Genomic DNA, 13506 nt, shown 5'->3' on the forward strand with positions numbered 1-13506 from the left:
TGGAAGAGGAAGCTATTGGAAAGGCTCAAAATGGAACCCACACAAGCAAATTGGAGAGTCGTAGCGGGCCTTGATGTAGAAAAGTCCAGATAATAAGGGGGAAGAAAAAGAAAAAAACAGTCCGACAGATTGATTCTGAATGAAATTAAAGAGGACGAGGGGGAGAATGAGATCGAGTAAATTGAGCATTACATACTGCATTACAGTGTCTCTTAATTAACCGTGTAAAAGCTTTCTTATTAGGACTGATGCACTCCTCAGTTAACGAGGAAAGAGAGAATGCTCTTTTAGTTGTCATTGAGAGCCTGCAGGGAAGAAGTGAAACAATGCCACACCAAATGAGCGAAAAACAACTTCAAGATAATGATAAAGAAATCTTGCTGTAGTATGTTTTGTCTCAATTATCTGTCATCTTCGTCATCCCGGTCCACGCTGCTCTCCACCCCCTTCCCCGTCAGTGAATACACATTATGTGCAGCCGCGTTAAAAGTCTGATCACATCGCAGGGTATCTGTGTGAGAGCGAAGTGTGTATGTGTGTGAGTGTGTCAAATCACTTCAGCTTCAGGTTCTGCACCTTTGCTGTCTATCACCACCGAACCACTGCGAGGCAGAAGCAATTTCAAACAAATACACGCGCTCATTTGAATCATTTATTTTTATCCCTGTGACAGGATGGACGCACTATAGCAACAGAGATAAAAAACAAACCCTAACTTCAACACAGGCACTGATTTGTAAGCAAATCTAGTGATAATAAGACTAGACGTCGGCTTCCAGAGCATGAAATGAGATTGCAACGTTTAATAATTTGTTCAATGTAGTTATTTGCTTTCTTTCTCTTGATGACAGTTGTAATAATCTCACATCTGTGTTTTAAAAAGAAAAAAATGAAGCTTTAATTTCTTTTTGAATTATGCTCTTAAATGAATATTTGAGCATGATGTGTGTTTCTTATCTTTTATAAGACAAGTCTAGAGAAACACCGTATGTTAACGCTTCACACATCAGAGCTGGACTAGCAGCCCGCTACAGTGTACGACGTGAATTATTGTGTTCTTTTTAGTAATGTTACATTTTAGTTTACGAAAGCATGTTTTGAAGCTTAAGTTGTAGCGCACTGCCTCTCACCATGCTATGCTTTTGGAGCCAGAAATGATCATACTTTGATTAGAGAGAGGAGAGCTCAATTATCAGCTAATGCCTACAAGCTACACCTAAAGACTTGGTGCAAGAAAACACGAGAACTTTGCTCATCAAAACTAGAGTTTAGGCTTCCTTGATGGTGTCTCAGTATATTTAACTTTTTTAGTGCTCAAAATTACACCAAAACCACAAACACAGTCGAGGTGTTGTGTTCTTTGACTTGACTTAGCCTAGCCTAGCCTAGCTGAGCAGATACTTTCTGGGCCGCATCCATGTGTCAGTTAGTGTGGCCCCACCCAGTCACGATAACCTTTAATAAAAATCTAAGAGAATATGAGAATGTATGATGTTTATTAAGCTACAGCTGGTAAAAAGTTAACTTAGCATAAAGCACAGAAATAGAACAATTTCTAACCTCGCTAGGCTAACGAAGCCTGTGCGCATAAACTTAAAACTGTCCTTCAAACGTTTTATATTATATTATTATATATTATTGGCTAGCTTAACAATGGAAATCAGTGAGCTTTAGAAGTTCTGGTAGAACGACGTTGTTACCTTTGGAAAGAACCGTGAATCTTTCTTCATGTTGCTTCTATTCAATATGTTGATGGTCACATGTAGCACTAAGTCATAAGGGGTTTTGAGCTACAGTACGATTTAGAAACCAAGCAAAAAATAGTTTCCTAAAATGTTGGAATATTGCTTTATTTAATTTCATTAGCATAATTTGTTTGGATTAAATCAAATAGAACAAACTACAATGGAATCAGTAGAAAAGTTAAACTATACATTTTAATCATGTTTTATGTTCACTGTTTGATTCCTCTGGCTCCTTATTTGAGAATGGTCCAAAAGTAGTTCTTTGAGATAAGTAGAGGTGAGCAATATAAAATAAATAGGAAGACCCAAGGACTGCAATTCCAAACGGTGCAACCTGCAAACAGTATATTACAGATTTTTATTACAGTAATGAAAAACAAGCCCAAGTATATGTTGGATTTTACTTTGACATCTATGGTGCAGTTCTTTTCAGATTGCTCAGCCAGATCGAAGCTGCAGCAGTCCAGATGGGAGACAAAGAGTGTTTGTACAAGCAATTGGGCCTGAGTCAGCAAATTTTACACTGGGCAAATCTGCAATAGCAGCTGTAGCAGTTGGTTGTCTAAGATCAAACTGAACATTGGTCTGGGATGGAGCAACTGCACCGGTGTCATCGTGATTGACGGCTCTTGTTAAGAGCAGGATTTCTGAGGGGGGAACAGCAGCTCAGGCTTGCTCAAGGTCAATCGGGAGGTGTCTGGCAGGAATCCAATTGGATATTTCAGCTTGAAAATTGGAGATATGCAACCCAACCTGTGTGTCAGAGCTGGGACTCAAAAGGTCAGTTAAGTGTCATACCAATGATAGGAGGAATGACAAGATGTGGTGACAGTGCCAAGAGGTTTAGTGCAGGAGGATGGTTTATCTGTGTCAGGCCTCCTTGGAGAGCAGGATGCACACTCTTATGGGATACCTGTAACAGTGTTTGCTAAAAGCTTAGGAAAAAATGGATATAAACCTGGCCTTCCCCGTTTTGAACAATAAATCTTGCTTTCCGTAAATTTGATAAAAGCTTTAAAGACTCGACTAAGACCTGTCTCAATTTTCCTTTTCTTAAAAAAAAAAAGACTTCTAAATTGAACAAATTAACTTTATTGTCTGTGCTGCTGCACAATTTCTGCTGGAGTCGTGTCTCCCAGCAATAAATCACAACAGTTATTATGATTAAACGATTGCTGTCCTCATGAGTTCATTTGTAGCTGTCAAATGTTGGTTACGTTCTGTGATGTAAGCTGAACAAGCCTCTGCGTGTCCGTTTGATTTGACTCTGTAGGCACCGGTGCCACCTGGCATGGAAGGTTGTTAGTTTTCAGCCAAACCATATAATAATGATATACTGGAATTAAGTCATCCTTGTGTCCTTGTCTTGTCTCGTGTGTATTACTTTCCCTGGAACACTCTCTCACAGTCTGTTCTCTAAACCTAAAACAGAATTATGGATTTGATCAACTGGTCTCTGAATGCTATTGACCCCTTTTCTCAACGAGAGAGCCCGAGTGCCCTGGAGGGACTTTCCCTGCCAGATACATGATGGACGGGTGGCAGAAATGGAGGGTCTTGTGCCTGGCGGAACTGTCGATCGAGGACGCTGCAGACATCTACCTATTCGGAACAATGATAACAGGGTTCCTGCTGATCGGAGCTGGCTTGGCCCTGGCTTATCGGAGAATTAAGAAAGCGGAACCGACTGTTCAAACCCCCCCAAGGCTGCCCGCTGGGATTGAAACGATGGGACGAGGCGTGACTTCTCAGAATGGGCTCACTGAGTGCAGCATGGTTAAGACCTTGGATGAGCTTACAGCTGCCGTGAATACTCAGAATAACACCTCCGAGCATATATTGGGTTACATCAAGGAGAGGTCTGCTCAGAATAACACCTCTGAGCGAAAGTTGGATTACATTGTGGAACAGCTCACTGCAGTCGTGAGTTCTCAGAATCGGCTCTCTGAGCACAAGAATGACAACACCACGGAGTGCAAGTTTGATAACATCATGGAGAAGCTCGCGGTTCTCCAACGGGAGATTGAGAGACCAGTGTCGGAGTGTTAAAGAACAGCTTTGAAATTCTCATGAGCTGCTTGCATAAAAGAAAAATCAACAACATCAACAACATCAACATCATAATGCGGATATCCCCTCGGCGCCAGCTGTGGGCTCAAGGCTGGAGCCGAACAAAAACTCCCTGATAACGACTGTGTGTTGACTGTTCTTCCCACTCTATGGAAGGCCACCTGGGTGGGCTGGTAGACTGTTTACTTAGCCTGATAGGGTGAAGGACACTGTCTCAGCTGAACTATGGACACGCACACACATACATTTACACTGATAAGCACTCACACATCCCCCTTCCCCTCCCTTCCAATGCCTTCGATGCTTGTTGCCTCCTGGGAACACGAGGCGGGTCTGGGCCCGTGCTGGAGAGTCGGCGCAGTGGCAGGATGGCTGCTGTGTTGCCTGGGATTACTCCTCATCCCCTACCCAACCGTGTTGCTGGTCACATGCTCTATAATGTTGTACTGTGGACGTTTATGTGCTTTCTGTGCAGAGGAGTTTTTTTTGCTTCCTGTTCTCATGCTGTCCTCCTATAGCCCAGCCCAGAGTAGAGGTCTCTTTTTTTCTCTTGTACTTTCCCATTGTAGTGTACATTTCAGTGTTTTTTCTGTAATGCAACTGTTCTCTGACTTTTATCCCATTGTGATTATTTTTATTTTATTTTGTTTTGAATTATTTTAGTTTCCGTTAATTTCCTGAGTGGGTTTGCTAGTTTCAGTTTAGTTTTCATTGCTTGAAAATGTTTAGTTTTTGTTTAGTTTTTATTAGTTTCAGTGTTAGTTTAAGACTTTATAATTGCTATTGTATGAAGGGCATGTGTCAGAGGCAAGATTTAGGAAAATCAGCATGAATATTACAATATAAACACAACTCTTTGAAAGACGTTGACTCACAGTTTTGTAGACATCCAAAGCCTCAATAAACACATCTCATCAGCCAGTTTGTGATAACAAATTTCACCAAATTAACAAATACCAAAAATAATTCCTCTATATGTTTTTCTCACAAAATCATTTCAGTTAGTTTAAATTTTCTAAAAAGTTCTAATTTTGATTTTTTTTTATTAACTAAAGTGTTGTTGTTGTTGTTTTTTATATCTAGCTTAATTTTTTTAGTTTAGTTTTAGTTAACTATGTTAACCTTGGTTATTGACAGGTAAAATATTTTATTATGGTTGACCTGCTCTTGTTCTAATGTGCAAAATAATTAACATAATAGAAACTGCATAATTGGACAAATTAGCTGGGATACCGTTGTAGTGTCGATGCAGCACAGTTGTAACAGCTGTTGTTATTTCTTCATGTGTTTTTCCTCATCTATCTTCCCTCTTCTTTACCAGCCAGAGAAAGACTGCTAACAGATTACAAGAATGCCCAGCTTTTAGTTTTTTGGCAAAAAGTGGGCAAAAAGTAGTTAGACAAACTAAAAATATTAGATTCATATTTTCACTTATCTTTAGAAAGATGGCAAAGATTTTAGTCCCTCTTTTGTTAACAGCACGAGCATGTCTGTGCTTAATGATACAAAAGATTAGGGTCTAATGATGATGCCACTTGTACAATTCTACCAGACACAACAAAACTGAGAATGTATAAGAAATGAAAGAGCATGTGGCATTGCAGTGTGGCCAAATTTAGCCTGGCATCAGTATCAGTTGGGGTTGTAGCAGTGACTGTGACACACAGCTCACAGAACCAATTAAGACACTTGGAAGCTAAAACTCCCACTAGCTTTAATTATTGTCGAAATCAGTCTCTCATAAGTCACAACTTACTGAAATTCTAACACAAAGAGAAGAAACACATTTTCAGATCGTGTCACTCGGTTGACCGTTACAAATGAGCATGAATCTGCTTCAAAATCACAGAAATCGATCTTTCACATAACTCCGAAACACTTTAAGATTTTTATTCTCCAGTTTTGATCAAAGTTAGAACCCTCTGACTTACATAACAGTCATTTGCCGACTTGTAAACCCAATTACAAGCAGCAGCTTCTAAATTCTACCACAAATCCCAACGCTTGGTTGATATTTATTGAAAAGTATCCATAAGACATCTGAAGCATTTCCTGGATAACAAATTCCTACTCTGTAGAGACATTTCTTTGTTTTATAAAATAGACACAGTTTGTTTGCTCTTGGCAGAGAAAGTGGGGCTCACTTTCAAAAACATATGCGTGTTATTGAAGGAGTTAAAGATGACACTCCTATTACCGTTTATGTTTTAGTATTTCTCTCAGCGTGATGAAGATTAGTGATTTGTAATTATTAATTATCAGAATTTAGTTGGATTATTTCAGGTGCTGATTCTGAGCTAAAGCATGTGCAAAACACTGAAGTTTAAATTTCTTTGAAAACATCTGTGCTACTCTTAAGAGTTCACTGTGAAAGAGAGTAGCACAGAACTAATTTTAGTCGGCACATTTATTAAGAGGAAGAGCGAAGGAGCAGTGCTTCCCTTCTCGTTTTACAAGTCGGATCAGATTAGATTTGGTTTCACGACATGAGAAGTAAGCTGAAGTGAGATGGCGTGCTGTCTCGTGTCACAACGCAGCCGTGAGAAAGAGACGCGATCAGCATCAATGCGACGCAAAGACGGAGAGACAACAGAGTGGAGCTTCAGAGGTGGCTGCTAGTTGGGAGCTTCAAATGCCATTTACTCCTTTACAAAAAGGTGTGACAGAGCTTTAGGAGGGACAAGTAACAATTTAGTGAGGTTAGAAACAAAGATGTGGAACACGTCACACAATTCATCGAACAGTTTCTCTACAGTTTCTCATCCATCACCATACCGAGGCGATCATCCTTCCTAACTGAAAGAAGCAATCAGTTGGATGGAAAATCAAGTGAAAGGAAATGAGTCGCTTAAGATCACAGACTTTATATTTTTTATCAAATGCGATCAAAGTTGGGTAAATGAAGACCAGATAACTCACTCCGCTAACCTAGTGTAGATGAGGAAAAGTAATAACGGGATATGTAATGCAGCTCCAGTTTAATCAGAGATGTGACACTTGAATGACACTGATGGCCGAATGTGCTCCATTATGATTTTCCTCTCGCTCCCATTCTCCGCAGAGCATAGATTTGAAGTCAGAGGTGACAACTGATCCACGTCAAAGCCGAGCATAAAAACACGGCGGAAAGAGCTGTTCCTAAAAACAGTGAGAACACACTCCTACACGCCGACATCCTGCCTCAGCCTCCCAGAGTTTATGGACCACATGCCGACAGGAGCCCAAGGAGACTCAGCCTGGGGACTTTGAAGGAATCGTGTGGGGAAGAACGGTGCAAATGATACGGCTGCACCTCCTTCCCTGCCTGCCTCGCTTCAAAAAGTAAGCTTTATGGTGTGGACTTTCTTTTACCCTATCTTTAATCTAGATAATGCTTTTAGCTGTTTCTTGATGTACTCAAATGGAATTAAAGCATCGCCCTCTGTGTTTGAACTTGTCTGTCCTTCTGCTGTTTTATTTGATGATTATTTGTTATGCATGTATACCTTGCTAATGCCCTTAGAACTGCTTTAATTCTTAGATGCACAGATTCAGCGAGGTGCTGGAAACATTCCTCAGAGATTTTGGTCCACGCTAACATGACAGCATCATACAGTTGCTACAAATCTTTTGGCTGCAAATCCATGATGTGAATCTCCCATTCCACCACATCCCAAAGGTGCTTTATTTGACTGAGATCCGGTGACTGTGGAGGCCATGAGGTGTGCCTAGAAAATATCTCCCAGCATCCTGAACTGTTGATACAAGGCAGGCTAGAGCCATGTTTTCATGTTATTTATTCTAAATTCTGATCATACCATCCGAATGAATTTTGTGTTTAAAAATCCATGCAAATTGTAGCCTCAGCTTCATGTTGTCAGCTGACAGGAGTGTTACCCGGTGTGGTCTTCTGCTGCTGTAGTCCATCTTTTTCAAGACTCGATACGGTGTCTGTTCAGAGATGCTCCTTCGTTGGTTGTAAAGAGTGGTTATTTGAGTCACTGTTGCTTTTCTGCTCAGACCTCTGACCTCACGAAGTCCGTCTGGCACCAACATCTACAGATAGATAGATAGACACGTACGTAGATATATCCGTACATTACAGATGAGAAACAGGCACATTTTTCTTCTTTTATTAAACAGAACTTTTTTTATCCATGGTTAGAGGAGCTCTACCTTAAGCTAAGTGCTGTTCTAGGTTTTTTCTTTTTTCTCAGTGAAACTGAAGCTTGGCACTGAGGCTCAAACTTAATGTAATACATTTTAACCCCATCTAATGTGATTCTAACTCAATGGACCTTTGTATTGGAGCAACATTTTAAAAGCATTTGCCTACAACAGACTCACTTTTATAAATTGAACAGAATTACTTGCGACTGTCCCCGACTGTGATTTTCTTTCATCCTTTAGCACTTCCATGGAACCCCACCCCCCACTGTGGTTCAACTAAGTGTTGATATTTATTGAATTTAAAGCCACAGCAACAAACCGAGCAAGAGGAACACCTTTACTGCACTACCTCTTTCTCAAATGGTGGGAGTAATTAAATAAGACATAAATGCAGCCATTAAACAAACTAACACTTATCAACAGTTAAACAGTGAGCAATAAAGCTCGATTATCCCACTCATTTTCTCGTTTTGGGCATGAGGCCAAACAAAGCAATCAGTAAAAGTCTCTCTAAAAGCCAGCCCCCATTAGCAAAATATACTAACTTGCTACCTTTGGTCAATGCTCTGAAGTGAGCTGCCTCTCGTGAAAGTGGAACGCCAACATATAATTTTCATGGATATAGCTTCTAAATTAAGAATAACACAATACCCTTTGTGTTTCTAACTCAGTCTGACCGGATTTTGTGGGGGTGAAAACGAGGTCGCGTGGAGTCATAAAAGAGCGAAAAGTTTCGAAAAAACTGTGCAAGGCATCTTGGGATTCAAAGCAACTTTTGCTTAAGATCCGAACACTCCCACAGCTGATATTTCATGCAGCAGAAACCCACACACACACTGAGAAGTCAAAGCAAAGTGTACACTGCACAGGATCTTTTCCGGGCCCCGGAGGTGGCCTGTATCTATTTATCCACTCTAATTTCTCATATGGTGAAGGATAAACTCAAACTGCTTCAAGTGTGACAACACAAAATTGTATTTATTAAGAGAAGCCTGCTTACTTATACTAGTTGTTTTAATCCACCACTGCAATTTAGTCTCACAAGACAATGTTAGATGCATTTAATGGCTCTGTAATAAATTTACTGCGTAGCATGGCTGCTGTAATTTTCTTTGGATGAAGTTTTATTAGGCAAAAGTGGATTGGTATTTGCCAACATATATTACTTAAAGGAAAGGCAAGCATCTGTTTTGCTTCACATCCCAGTTTGGACGATATAAAGACTAATAGGCGAACCGTGCACTAACAGAAAGCGACGTGGAGAAAAAGAAAAAGAGAGCGAGAGAAAAAAAGCAAAAGCAAAGGAATTAACTGTGCAGAAAAAGAACAAAGTCACAGAAGGGAAGATGAAAGCATTATGAAATGTAGTTGATGTAGGCAATTTAGGACAAGGGATTTAATGACGTTTGTGAATGCGGCACAGACAGCCGACATGGCAGCCAAACGTGAAAGGACAACACAACTGTAAAGGCAGGCATGATGATGAAGCAAAAGAAAAGTGGGTCTCAGTCAGCCGCTTCATTGTTCCCACCAGAAAAATGCGACAGGGAGAGCAAGGACGAAAACGGCACCTGTGTCTTCTAAGCGATACATACAGCTGTTCGGTTAAACCAGCGCAGCCTCTAATTGAGTCCTTATATTTTGAGGTCGTGCGTGTAAACAGGAGCGGCTTTATTTTTTTAAAGTATTGTATAGAGTCTGACGAATAGAATGTGAAATGTGTGGCAATGTGTAGGTGAGAATATAATGATTAAGCAAAGGAAAGGGAAATGAGTCATACAGTCAACAGGCAAGTAAGAAGATGAGATAATGGCAGCAACATGTTGGAAACTGACCTATGATCAACCCAGCCAAGGACTATAATAGATGAGTTATTCATCAGACTTTCTGACTCAGAGTTCCTATTTTGATAGATCTGAAGTAGGATGGCATTTTTATTTTGAAATGTTGAGAAGTCCAAGGACAAACTGTACTCAATGCACGAATGTTCTCAGGCTGTAAAACCATACACGCCTGGGTTTTCTCCTCTTTATTTCAACACCACAACACTAGAGTAATGTATTGTACTGAGGGCATATTGCACCTAATTTACATTTCCCAGAATCATTTCTTTGTGTTACACTACTATGACATGGCTAAATACAACATTCACGTCCACACAGGGCTGTAAAAATGCTGCTGAAAATCACCAGATTGCCAAGCATTTCTTCAGCTTTGCAACAACATAATCACAGTTCCTGCAAGATCATCATCATTTCTTCACCGACACCAGTGTAGTTACCGCTCTGGTGACCTTAGCCTCATACCAATATCACCGACGTTTGCTTGGTAGTTAAAAAAAAAAAATCAGTTTTAAACCAATCTTGAGATCATTAAAAATGTAACGATTTACGCACACTAATTAACAATTGAATGTGATCTTGATACATAGTATGCAGGATGTGAAAGACTATAAGTGAAATAGTCTCTGAATTTAGCTAGCTCATGTTAGCTAAGATCATAACGGTGTTTAAAGTCATAATTTGGACACAGTTTTAAAAATCAGTCTGCACTTAGGCTGAAGCCTAAGTGCAGACTGATTTTTCACAAGACCAGGTTGAAACCTGGTCTTGTGGAATTTCATATAAATTATTATGTTTATATTATTATTATATAAACAGAAAAAATATTCAGAATTGAAACAGAATTGAAGAATACGAAATAAAGAACGGTCATACATTTAGTTAATAAAGATAAAAATGTAAATATGTAGTTTTTGTTCTCTTTAATAATTACAGCATGACTATGCATCAGCTACAAGACAGAGTCGTGTAGACTCATGTAAAATAGTCAGTTTACACAGTATTTGTCACATTACTTTAGCAGTTTTTAGATGGCTGACTTTTATGTTTACAGGCATGTTCAGATCTTGTTGGACCTCCACCATGGCCGCCAGGCACAACCTAACAGTCCTGTAAAGGTGTCAGGGATACAGAGAGGTTTTCAACTGATGTAATCGTTTTCTATTTCCTCTCTTATTTCTGAGGTTAATTTTCACCCGAAGGCACAATGTTGTTTTGTGGCTCAGCTGCCCGGGCCTCCCACCACAGCCCTGTATTTATATTGCAACTTATCAGGATTGAATTCAAATTTAACCAATTAAGCTAACCAATCTCACTGTCTCTCCACCTCTCACAAATAAAAAAATCCAATCAGAGTCCTAGCTGAAGCGTGACAAACACAGGCTGACTCCTTGACTCAAAGGCAGACGATAAATTTGCCTTTGTAAGTCCCGTTTGAAATGAGTGTTTTCTCAAAACGGAGACGCTGGCCCTTCTCGTGCTTAAAGACTTTCCTCTATTTTATGTAGCAGAAAGATTAAAATCAATGCAAATGATTTCAGAAGCCAGTGAGGCCTTGATAAAACACTGCATTATGCTCACTGACACAGACGTGACACATCTAAAGTTTATTTCCCAGATACTCTGCCAAGCCAACTCTGTCTCAGTGTCTCATACATCAGTGTGGCAGAACTGCATCTGCATTAAAATATAGATATATGAAGAGATTTATTTTAAATAAAACTGTAGATCAGATGTGTTTACTCTAGATTACTTTAGTAGATTTCATTTTTTTTCACAAAAAAAACCCATGAAAATTTCTGTTTGAGAATATTTAAGTCATTTCACATCAGAAAGGAAATTTCTGTGAAAAACTATACTGTAAAAGGAGACTCAATAGACAAGCCAGCAGTTTTGTCCTTGGGTTAGAGACATTTTAAGACAGATAACTGCCACCTAAACAATCTGAATGAAAATCTATGGCCCTCCAAAAGTTAATAATTTACTTTATAACAGCCGAACCAAACCCATAACCCGGCCCCGTTGATGCATTGACTGAACCTCAGAGTGGAACGTCACCGCTTTTTTCCCCTTTTTTTCCCAGTGTCAGGCATATCTACGTGATGGGATGAGCCAGAGACATTGATCATATTGGCACGCTGGATTGAGCTGTAAATGAAGCCATGGTGTAAATCTTTGTGAAAGTGTATTAAAAGTATAAAATGCAGGCAAAAAAAAGCTGTTTGAACATTTTTTGGGGGGTGGGAGCAAAGACGTTTATTAAGTTTGACTAGTTATTTTATACTGAAGTTGTGTTATGGCTTTTTCCAATAGACTGTATATACAAGATGGATGTACCCACTTTAATATCACTAACTGGTTTCTGGTGCTCAGACTTTGAAGCCTCAATGTTAAAAGTTTTTACTGCTATTATGTTTGTTTTTTGAAGCCAGCTGTTGTCATATTTAGATCCAAGAAGTGCTGAGAAATGCTATTTTAGCATCATGGCAGCAATGCTGTCTCACAGCAAGAAGGTCCTGGGAGTCCAAAGACATGCACTTATTGGAGTTATGTTAATTAGTGACTCCGTGATAGACTGGGAAGCTGTCTGGGGTGTAGCACCTCTCACCCTGTGATAGTCAGGATAGTCTAGAACCACTTCTGTTTGACTGTGAGTTGGATAAGTAGAAGAGAATGGATGGAACACAAAGTTATCAGCCATAACCAGTAAGGTTGGTTAGCAAGTTGCATCCAAATACTTTATAGGTGCAAGGACACCCACAACAACAACTAATTAGCTCTAGGTATGTCATAGGATTGGTGACAAAGTCTGTCCTATAGCTTTGGTCCAGAGGGAGAGAAGTTTAGGTCTCAAGAAAATTCAAACTGGTGAACAGTTCTCATTAACTGGAATATTATCCAAAAACCATTGCTGCTTTTTGTAGCAGGCTGTACATGTGGTTTTAATTCTGTTCATTTGAGCTTTTGATGTTGATATTTTAACATCTTTAAAGTTAAAATTCTTACATTATCCTTATCTTAGTTCGATCTAACATTTTTTCAAGTCTTTAAAATGTTAAATACTCAAGGATGCTAGCATGATAGCATAGGATTATGAACAAAGAAGGATTTGGCAGTTGACTGAAGCTTAAGATGTAAGCTTCAGTAGTGTAGTGGGAAACCTGAAAAAATGACTTGACTCAAAGTAACTCCGAAATTAATTTAACTGTGAAATCTAGCAGTAGATTTGTTTTTTGTGTGGACAGGATGTGATCAGCTGACCTCTGCTGCTGACTCCATTGCATTGTTGCTGCTCTCGAGCCCTGGGAAGTGTAAAGGTGCAATAAACACCTCAGTTTAGCAAACAGTGACCATGAACTTTACACCTTGCTCTTTAACATAGTCTGTTACTGTGAGTTTTACTACGCAGCACACTGCACACTGCACACTACCCAGCTGAGCCCACACTTTTATATTATTCTTACACAATAATGCAGCTGAATAACATAGTTAGTATTTTTCAGTTTGTACAATAAAAACATGTTATAATATGAAATAACAAGCAACACGTCCTGTACAGATCTAATATCAGATTAAAGATCTTTAATCTGATATTAGACTCAGGGCATCTCACTCAAGCTGAGCTGTTGGTAGATTTAAGCAATAATCTTGATCTTCTATCCTCACTTTAACATATCTTTCAAAATAAAACAAATGTACTT

At 39.4% G+C, this 13506-nt stretch overlaps 1 protein-coding gene across 4 annotated transcripts in view; it reads left to right on the forward strand.

The window, feature by feature from the left end:
- Positions 1-13506, forward strand: part of flrt1a (fibronectin leucine rich transmembrane protein 1a) — a 43737-nt gene that overhangs the window by 20389 nt on the left and 9842 nt on the right. For 3 of the 4 annotated variants that reach the window (XM_082549369.1, XM_082549367.1, XM_082549368.1), the window contains one exon: positions 6877-7136. The exons of the other annotated variant lie outside the window; for it this stretch is intronic. The gene's annotated coding sequence lies outside the window, so the exon portion shown is untranslated. The remainder of the gene's footprint in view (positions 1-6876; positions 7137-13506) is intronic. 4 annotated transcript variants of the gene reach the window in all.

This window comes from Aulonocara stuartgranti (assembly GCF_965226115.1).
Source record: "Aulonocara stuartgranti genome assembly, chromosome: 10".
Lineage (NCBI taxonomy): Eukaryota > Metazoa > Chordata > Actinopteri > Cichliformes > Cichlidae > Aulonocara > Aulonocara stuartgranti.